Genomic DNA, 10,479 nt, shown 5'->3' with positions numbered 1-10,479 from the left:
TTAAACAGTTTAGATCCTGATCCAAAACAAAGCAAGCTGTAACCACGCCGTTATTGCAGCCCTGGTTTTGGCTGTCTGAAAGCACTTTCTGAAACTAATGAGGTTCAGCTCTGCCCCAATGTTAGAGCAAGCCCATGTGCTAAAATTTGGATATGACTAGGTTCAGCTCTGCCCCAATGTTAGAGCAAGACCATGTGCTAAAATTCGGATATGACTCGAAAAAGAAGGTGTCTCAGTACGAGCAGCAACTTCTTACTTCAAAGATACGACTGCAACATGTAACTGTACCGACACGGAGGAATCGGTGCTAATTTTCATTCCCGTGTTATTCAAGGGCTTGTTTCCCTCTGCGGTTCATACCTCACCAGAGGCAGCAATGAAGACCCATACATGGGATTATTCTTGTTAATGAGCAAACAGGATGGAGTCCAGAATGACTCTGGGTTTCCAGACTGAGTTTCAGGGATTGGCATTCAAAATAACTACCTATTTATCTGTGATTTGAATTTGGTTTAGTTGGGAAATCTTGTTTAGGCTCAGCTTTTATCTCAGCTGACAGTCCCTTAGTCGTCACTGATAGAACACACACACATCCCGGTGAGACCAGAGCAGGGTAACAAGCACAACACTGCTATGGGTCTTTATATTATTTCCCTCCGGCTGTAACTCTCTAATCCTTTCCTTCATTGCAAAAATACAGCCCTGGTGACACAAACCTAAGCACAAGGCATCTGGGATCAGCTCAGCTTTCTTGTACTTATTCTAGACAGACTCCACTGCAAGACTCTTCTTCATACCACTGTTACGAAAGTATCCATGATAAAGTTGCTGACTCAAGCTTTTTTCTTGTGTACCGCACCTCTGCAATACGTAAATGAAAGGTTACCCACCCCATTTTTGCATTCAGCATCTCCCAGCTCCTCTCCCCCTCATTGACTGGACTGCTGGAGGTTTTTCCTTTGCAGACTAATAGTTGTGATGCTTCTAGCAAGGGGACTCAATACTGAAACACAGACACCGCTTCTCCACTCTGCTTCTATTTGAGACATGTTCCTTCCCTCCTCATTATTCATCACTGCCTCTTTCATCTCCAAGTGCTCATACTCAAGAATGCCACAAGCCTGGTTACTTGGCTTCTGGCTCTTAAGTGCAACTCAACCGTCCTTGGGTGTCGGTAAGCAGAGCTCAATTTTCCTCTATCCTCCCTCCCAATTTAAAATCTAATTGCTTAGTACTATCTCAGACTTTATCGCTCTTCCCCCACTAGCACCATTCAAAGCCACACAAGTTTCTCCCTTTCCCACCAGCGTTACGCTCCGCACCTCCTGGTAGCGGAGACATCAGAGGAAGCCAAACTACAGGGACAAGCGCTGGATGGCAGCGATGCCAAGAAACTTGCAGATTTCCTGTTGGAGCACCTACGGAAAAGGAACAACTTGTTTTTCCTTCGTGTGTTCCCATTTATTCATGCTGAACACTCCCCAGTGTTTCCTGCCTCGGCAGAAGCTACCTTTGCTGTATGCAAAACCCTCATTCAAAAGACACAAGACAGTCATATGCCATCAGGGTAGTTGCCCCTGGATGTTTCCTGGGATAACAGCATCAAATAGGTTGTATTTACATTATTTTAATCCAAAGTAATTCTCCTCATCCTCCAAGAAGCGAGTTCAAGAACAATATTTAAAACAAAAAAAATATTCTTTGAATTATTTCAGAATTTCTTGAAGACCACTTATTTTACTATCAACAAAAATCACCAGATTTCAGAAACTATTTGAAAAACCTTGCCTTGAGTAAATGAATCCCAGTACGCTCAAGAAGTCACATCTACCAGTTATCAGAGGCCACACACGTTTGTAAGTACTTGTATACAAATTACTGCAAAAATCACCTCGCACTATTAAATGTAGTATTCATTAGAAATACTGAGTGCTTGAAAAAAAAAAAATCTTGTTACTTATTTAAGAACTTAAAAGCTTTTTGGGGGAAGGTGTAATCCATTTTGGAAAGCTTGGTCCACATTTCTGAACCTGCTGATAAGGTTTGTGCCAACAGATCTGTCTCTTCCCTGAAGACATGAAGAAGGTATTTCTATACTAAAAAAGTTGCGAATGCAACATATAAAACGCCTCATTTTTAAAGAGGATAGAGCTGGACATTTATTGCAACCTCTTTCTATTACATCTTAATTACTTTTTCTTCCAATAAACCAGAGATATTTTGATTTCCTCTTGATTTCTTGAAAAAAAGGAGACTTCATGCACCATTTGGCTGCTCTGTGCAAGCTGTTTGTACTTGAATTTCCAGAAACACAGCGTGTTATTTACATTGCCAGTTGCAACACTTTTCTGTGTAAAAGCTCCTTTAGATTTCACCAACCATTGCCTTTTTTTTTTTTTTTTTTGGAATAAACAGTCACTAAAGGCAAGAACACCACTGCAGGGCAGAAAAATATCCCAGCTGCTCTTAGAGCTGGAGGCTAAATACAGATACCACGCTCACTGCTGGTTTAAGTTGATAAACTTGCTGGGATTTCATGATGCAGCCCCAGAGTTTCAGTTTCCCAGTGACAGGGTTGATGCACAAAGTATCTCTGTCTTTTAATATGATATTTTCCAGGGGAATGTGTTGATTAGCCCTCAGTTTGCAGAAAATACATTGCTCGCTGATGTTCTTCTGCCCTGTCAACGTGTTTCGGGATTCTCCAAGGAGATAGTGGGATAGGAGAATTGGCCAAACGTTAAGGAATAGTAGGGAAGGTAGGTTGTAACAATCGAACGACGCCGATGCTTAAATACCAAAATACACAGATCACATATTGCCATCTGCCTACTCAAACACACCAACTTCGGTGTCTGATGCTGCTCTCAGTAGAGCAGGTATCAGCTCTGCTCAAACCTCTGCCCCTTCCCAACTGCTGCCTAATGGGAGGCCACAGAAGAGCAACACTAGTTACAGGGAGACATTATCACTGGAACTAGCTACTGGTGTCTGCAAACATCCACGCTCATTTTTCCTGAAGCAAGCCAGACATTATTAATGGGAGACGCCACGTGATTGCAGAATTAAGAGTTGATATTCCACATTTACAAGGTTTTAGAAACAAAACAAGAGCTTGCAGTAAACTAACCCCATTGGAATAATATGTAGAAAAAGAAAAAAAAAAATCCTGGAATGTACAACTCTGCAGAAATAAGACATGATACCAGAAAAACCTCCAGAAAGATCATTTCTAACCCTAGAATTTCACATTTCCAAAACGCACAGCTCGCCCCGTGTTCCCACCCCTGCAAAGAAGAGAGGAGAAGCTGAAGGTATTTAGCAGACATTAGCATCTATGTCCTGCAAATGGCAGATGCAAAGGAAGGGATTAATTTCCCCTAACATAAGCCATCTAAAAATTAAATGGCTGATAGTCATCTTGCCTTCTTTTTTAACACAGATTAAAATAGCCGCCATGTGCAGGTCTCCCTTGCTCTCTCCCCAGAGATTGTGGAAAGCACTCGAATGCCAAACTTAAACAAGGGGCTGAAATTAAATCAGAGGTATCCCACCCTCAGCACAACTCTTGAATGCATGGCCCGAATCCAAAGCACGCTGGAGTCCCTGGAAAAATCACGGCTGTCATTCTGGCTGGCAGCACCCCCAGCATCCAGTATCCCCCGGGAAAGCACGCCAGTGTCTGTGCACTTTGGTTCAAAAGCGAAGGCAACCACGGAAGCAGCAAGGTGTTTGCACTCTCAACTGCTCTGCCAAGATTAATTGCTTGGGATATTTTTACTGTTAGATACTGCTGACCCCTACCAGAGCAGCACTGCTCTGCAAAGGCACGCTCTGAAAGCATTCCAACGAGCATCTCTGAAGTTCAAACGCAGGAGTTATAGTCAAATCCAGAAAAAGGTCCAATGGGGAGAAAAAAAAAAAAGAAAAAAAACAAGTTTAAATTTGTCTGTGATTTCACAGGATCCACCAGCCTGAGTGTGTTTTGCCTTTTGGGGCTTCTGCACTGTAACAACCATGAATGCAAGTAAGCAAATGTGTGCGTGTGCATGCACAAAACCAGAAGAAAACAGACTCTGACCAAACCAGCTTCTCCTCCTGACAGCAGCACCCTGCACGACCCCCACACTTTTAGTTGGGTGCCCGAGGCAAAGGGTGTCCCACTAACACCACCCGAAAGGTACGGTGTGGTAGCGTAGGTGTGTGCAGGGTGCTCCGGGGAGCGTGCGAGCAGCAATACAAGCCCCCAGCTGTCAGAAAAGCCTTCCTGGATGAGCGAGTGAGACTGGGAGACATTTAGAGATCTAAGGGGGTTGCAGGGTCCTTCCCACCTGGGAAGGAGAAGTCCTGGAAAGGAGGTCCCATTTTTATTGCTGGAGTCTTGCACTGCAAAACCCAATATAACACTCACGAGCAAGCGCTTTGTCCTTTATCGGTCACATATTTAGCATCCAGCTGTCAGGGGAAGGTGCGCAGGGAGCAGAGCAGGATTTAAAAAAAAAAAAAAAACAACACATTACATTGAGAAACAAAGCACAGACGCAAAACACTGCCCCTGATGAAATGTGGAAAGAGCCCGGGCTGGCTGCTGGTGACTGCTGCTATTCATCTGACTAAGCAGCATTTGACATTTGGGCTTGGTGGGTCTCAAGTTTCCCTCTAGTAAGATATGGGCTGACTCCGCAGCAGCCAATCTCGAAAAAAAAAAACAACACATTACATTGAGAAACAAAGCACAGACGCAAAACACTGCCCCTGATGAAATGTGGAAAGAGCCCGGGCTGGCTGCTGGTGACTGCTGCTATTCATCTGACTAAGCAGCATTTGACATTTGGGCTTGGTGGGTCTCAAGTTTCCCTCTAGTAAGATATGGGCTGACTCCGCAGCAGCCAATCTCGGTCAGAGGCTGCGGATGATGCCGGAGGGAGGCGAGGCGAGGCACGCACACATCCCAAATGACAGAGCACGCTGCCGGACTGCGTAAGCGCAGCTCCAGCGAGCCTGACCTCAGCTGCACTAGATGTGTGGCACCACTGCCCAGTCCTCCTGCACCTTCTGGGGATGGTGTTCAGCTGCAAATTCCTCTCTTTTTTCATATTTCTTGGCGGCTTGTACTTGTTTTTGCTTTTTTTCACCCAGTTACGAGAGTTTTGTGTTTCGTGTTGCCGCATGGTTTATCTTCTGTTGTAATCGAAGGCAAGTGGAAGCTGTTTTACAAGACCAGTATTGAATTTCCCAACCCAGGTTGAGCTTGGTGCAATATAACCAGCAGTATAAAGGGAAATCCTTTCTGTAAGCTGGTGTTTCAGAAGAAACCCGGTTAAATTGAAATCATACCAAAAGTGACAGGCTTGCTGAGAGCTGGCTGCATGTTGCAAGGAGCCTGAGCTAAATCCACAACTCAGACGTCTTCCCTGGATGGAGAAAATCCGAGCCAGACACCAATACCACAGTCGAGTCTTCTGAGAGGTGTAACCCACAAAAAATCCCACTCTGGGTGGACGTGTCACTGCTCAAGCCCAGCGAGCCAGCTGGAAAGAACTGGCTGTAGCGTGTTTTCCTTTGATGCCTAAAGCTTTAAGCACAATTTAGTAGAGAAACTTTGTGGTACTGAGAAGATCTATAAAATCCTTTAAGCTTTACATTTCTCTCTGTCTGCTGCATCAACGTGTTTCCTCCTCCTCCCCATGCCGAGATTTTGCATTAACTACAAGCAAGGACTAACACAGGGGAATTGCAGCATAAATAACATAAATACTAAAATAAGTGCCATTATAAAGGTTGTTAAAAGTATTACCTGTTCCCAATTCGAATACTAAAATCTTCCTCGACAAAATTTAAAACAGATTTATACAACACAGTTTTTCAATGAGTAAAAATCCTTTATCACCTTATTTTGCACCAGACCCCTCATGATTCCTGCTTGCAACATTACCATGCAGTCTCCCAGCTCCTAACAGCGCTGTCCCTCAAGAGCCGCTTGTCACCCTCACTTCCACTTCTTGCGATCCCCGATGAGTGGAAATGAAATTTGCAGAATTGGTTGCATAACTCGTGCAAACTAAGTTGAGCACAAACGTAAATACATCTCTTGGATGACAATAAGCTTCTATGAACCCTGAAGTCCCAACAGGCATCCACTCATCCAAAAAGCTGTCTAAGGACCCTGACCCCAGTCCCATTGAAATGAGTGGGTAAAAAAACCATTAACTCCAGATCACAAGCGCTGTTGAACACTGCAAAGCCACGTTTCATAAACTGTATTTGCCAGGTATCCCCATCCCTTGCCTTCATCCAAGGCTGGTTTTCTGCATGGCGCCTGGCTGTCCCCAAAGCAGAGCCCCGCTGCCCTCTGCCAGCCCAGTGGAGGCATCAGCAAGATCCTAGGCAAAGCTCAGCCCACCATCGATCCCATTTCTTTGTAGGAGGAGATGCTGGACCCTCTTAAGCGGGGTCTCAGGCCATCATGTCTGCCTGTGATCAGTCACGTGATGTGACTGTAGGGACACACAGGTTTCATGGGTGCTGCACATTATCACAGTCCAGTCATGCAAGATACGGCACGTTCCCGAGCACAAAGTACACCTGAGATACTCATCTCCTCTGCAAATACCAGCTGGGCCTTTTCAGAGGCAGCTTTGAGAGTGCTAATGTGGACAAATGATGGCTATGAACAGCCTAGCCTCAGTGGCCCACATGAACAGCCCTGTAAGAGCAGCTATAGTGGCAATTCAGGGCACCTTGAGGGATAAAACCAAGGTCTCGCCTCTTCTAGATCATCCCAAAGAACCTCTGCTGGCTGCGAAAATACTATAGCACATCCTGACCTCCCCTTGGTGCTCTGCTTGGCCGAAGGCAACAGCCCCAGAGCATTCAGTCCGATGAACATCCCACAGCCATTCAGCCTGCAGAAGACCTCTCGCCAGCTGACAAGTGAAGGAGCTGCAGGTGGTGACAGAGCAGGTACAACCACCGCCTGCCAGAGCGCTTGCCGCTGAGTAAGACCAAAGCCCAAGCCCAAATACGGTCCAAAATAAACAATAGGAGAATCCACTTCTCTGAGGAACGGTTTGTTCAGGTCATGCTGTTGAAACCTCAAGTGCATTACAGCAGAGTAACACCGTCCTGACAGGCACCTCTGCTGTTTTGGAGGGTGTTTTAAGTACATCTACAAAAGTCACGAGTTTTAAGTACATCTACAAAACGGAATGAAGAGGTCAAACCCAGGAGAACAGCCATACCTTATACCACAGACTGATCCAGAGTCCTGCATATTTGCTCTGATTGTCTTTAGTATTCATACACAGCTGAGAGAGGACTACCGCAAACCCAGGTCTGAGTACTGACAGTGGCGTAATTTTTTGTCTCACAAGAAAGAGAGAAGTAAGCCTTTCTTTCCCATATTCCTCAGGAAGGGTACAAGCTTTAGTACTTGTGGTTTTTTGGCTGTCCCACAGGAAGATGAGCAGGTTTCTCCCTAGCCCATAGGGAGACAGTGGGCTGGAAGGGTTTGCATCCTAAGGCACACTGCAAGCAGTACAGTCACCATCTCTGACATCTCCCTGGAGGGCAGGGAAGAAGACAGGTTGCTCAGTTGTTGATCAACAGTCCTTTAAAATCATACATAGTTTTCCTTATTTGAGCACTCGGCTGCACTCCTACCATGTAACCTTAGGGTTGAGACTGGATGAGTCCCACCATGTTCAGCAACTACATTCCTATATATGCATAATTGTGCTTCTATCATCCAGTGTTGAGACCTGAAATGGGAGGAGAAAGATCTCGTTTACTCCTTCTAAGCACAAGGAAAGCTTGGAGACACTACCAAGAAGCGTGCAAAAGCCAGTGATGCCTCAGCTTACAGGCTGCATGGCCATCAAACTATCAGCACCGTATACACACATACAACAAGCAGCTCTGTAAATCACAAAATACATTTTTAGAAATATAGCCGCCATCACTAGAAGGTTGTTTTCCGCAGGAAAAGCACTCCCTTTGTTTTTCAACCACAAACTCTCATGGCTAGAAAGGGGCAGGGGGAGCTCCAGTTGCAAGTTTTCTAGCAATTTAGCAAATACCTTGGTAAACTTTGGCATATTTATGGTGGTTGTTGACCTAAAGGATTTGATTTATATCAAATACATGCTTTAAACAGCTGATTGTCACTTCAAAACATGCCAAACTGACCCCTGAACTGGCCTCAGCATGGCTCACAAATCAAAAATTTACATAAGAAATAAAACTTCCCCCAGGACAAAAACCAGACTGTACAAATGCATTTGTTCAGCAACTGCTGAGAACACTCATTTCTTAATCAGACTTTGCGAATGCGGCACACACCAACACAACCTTATCTTACCTCATCTGGGATTCAGACTACGCGCTCACACAGTGGTTGTGCTATGGGAAGAAGCACGGTAAGGCTCAAGCGCCAGGTCAGGATGAATCAAGCAGTTGCACAAAACAGTAAGGACCTACATGCACTCTTAAAACCGCGTTGCAATAGCCACGTCCCCATTTTTGGGAGCTGAGGATCATGGACATTAAATATCTCCTTTTGTGGCCTAGAACCCTTTATCACCAGCAGATCAGGAGCTTCAGCTGGCGATGCTGCATGTGACTGATTTGAATGTCAGGTGTTGAATCACACCACAGAGCTCCCCACCTGCAACCTGTTATTGGCCAATGTCAACAGCAGACCTTAATTGCTTAGGTCCACATTGGGAAACAGCCATCCAGCAAGCCTGGTGCCAGGATAAGCTTAAGGGTTGGAATGGAAAATGAGAGCGGGGCCATGAATTTGAAAGTCAGGTTTTGACTAATTATTTAAAATATGCCAAATTCTGACATCCATTTTGTGCAATGGACTACAATACTGTATCAGGCACCTATCCTGGCACTACCAGTGGTATAAAATAGTTTAACGAGCTATCTCGCACAGTGAGTCCTTTCAGAAGCTGAATGTACTTTATTTCACAGAAAATAATTTTCTACTGTTCAACTTTTAGCCAAGAGTTGATCTAATAGCTCTGCTCCTGAATTCAATCCAGGGCTTGACCCAAAGACTGCAACCTACTGACTTGAGCTCAAGCTTTGCACATGGAAAAACATTACGGAAAGCGGTGGGAAGGCGGGGGAGCGAAAAGGGTGGGAGCTTGGGAACCCAGTCTTTGGGTGCCTGTGCTGTGCTCTGCAGTTTTGCACCTTGCTTCCAAATGTCCCTTGTACTTATTTTTCTTATGCAGTATGTTCTTCAGATCCGTGGATGGGAGACAGAAAGGAATGACAGAAGCCCACTTCCAACATCAAACTGAATCAGAGAATCTCCTGACACACAAAAATCTTGCTTCCACTGGCAGTCCTTGAGAAGTAGGCTGAGTAAGTTCACCACACATGTAGCAATCTCATGGAGAGACCCATTCCAGCAGTGGCACATCTAGCTTTGCTCTAGCTACCTAGCTATCTCCAGAAGTTGTACCACCTAATTGCACAAATGTCTAAGCAACAGGTACTGTGAACAAGGGGAGAAGAGGGAAGTAAAGGAAGGAAAAGAGGAAAAAGAGAACATCCCTATTTGGTAAGAGCCCCAAGCTACTTCTCCTCCATCACATGTGCACTGATGGGAGTCACTGACAGTCCCCCTTCCTTCCTAGGAAAGTCACAGTGAAATCCTTCCCATCTCAGAAGCCAGTGATTTAGACTGGAATTACACAGGTGGTAGCAACACACTGCAAATTCTTTGGCTTTGAATTGGTTCCAAAATGATTCTCAGGGCATCTATTTTTAGGCCTGCAATTGCATTTTTCCATGGCACTCAATCACCCTGCCTCCCACCCCAGTACTGGGCAGAGCAAGAAAAGGCAGTCACTATTGGCTAAAGACAGAGACCAACCCTCCAGCACAGAAAACATAAACATACTTGAGGAAGGAGCAGACCTGCTTTGAAGTACAAGAGTCATAGGTCCACCTCTGAGATATCTGGAAGCCATTTTAAGAAAGCATCAGCTCATGCAACACAAAGCGTTGAGCAATATGAAGTTCTGGAGAACCTGACTCCTGTTAGCTTTAGGGCATGGTCACCTTGTTACTGCAACCTCAGGAAGAAGTTCCTAGAGGAACTCGCACCCTGTGTGCTGGTAAGGGAGAAGGCACCTAGGGAAGGCTGAAAGACATCTGCAGTGAAGGATAAGGGCCGCTATTTATTCTGCAGTCACATCAACCTCCATTCACTCATCTTCTAAAGTCATGTCTAACTATAAGTAGGCAAGCAATTGTACAGGGTTCAATTCTAGGGCCAGTTCTGTTCTATGTTTTGATCAATGATCTGGATGCAGGAGTTGAATGCACCATTAGCAAGTTTGCTGATGATACCAAACTGGGAGGTGCTGTTGACTCTCTTGAGGGACAAGTTGCCTTGCAGAGGGATCTAGATAAATTGCAGCATTGGGCTATGAAATTTAACAAGTCCAAATGCTGGAT

This window comes from Fulmarus glacialis, unplaced genomic scaffold (genome assembly GCF_000690835.1).
Source record: "Fulmarus glacialis isolate BGI_N327 unplaced genomic scaffold, ASM69083v1 scaffold13834, whole genome shotgun sequence".
NCBI lineage: Eukaryota > Metazoa > Chordata > Aves > Procellariiformes > Procellariidae > Fulmarus > Fulmarus glacialis.
This window is presented reverse-complemented; position numbering follows the sequence as displayed.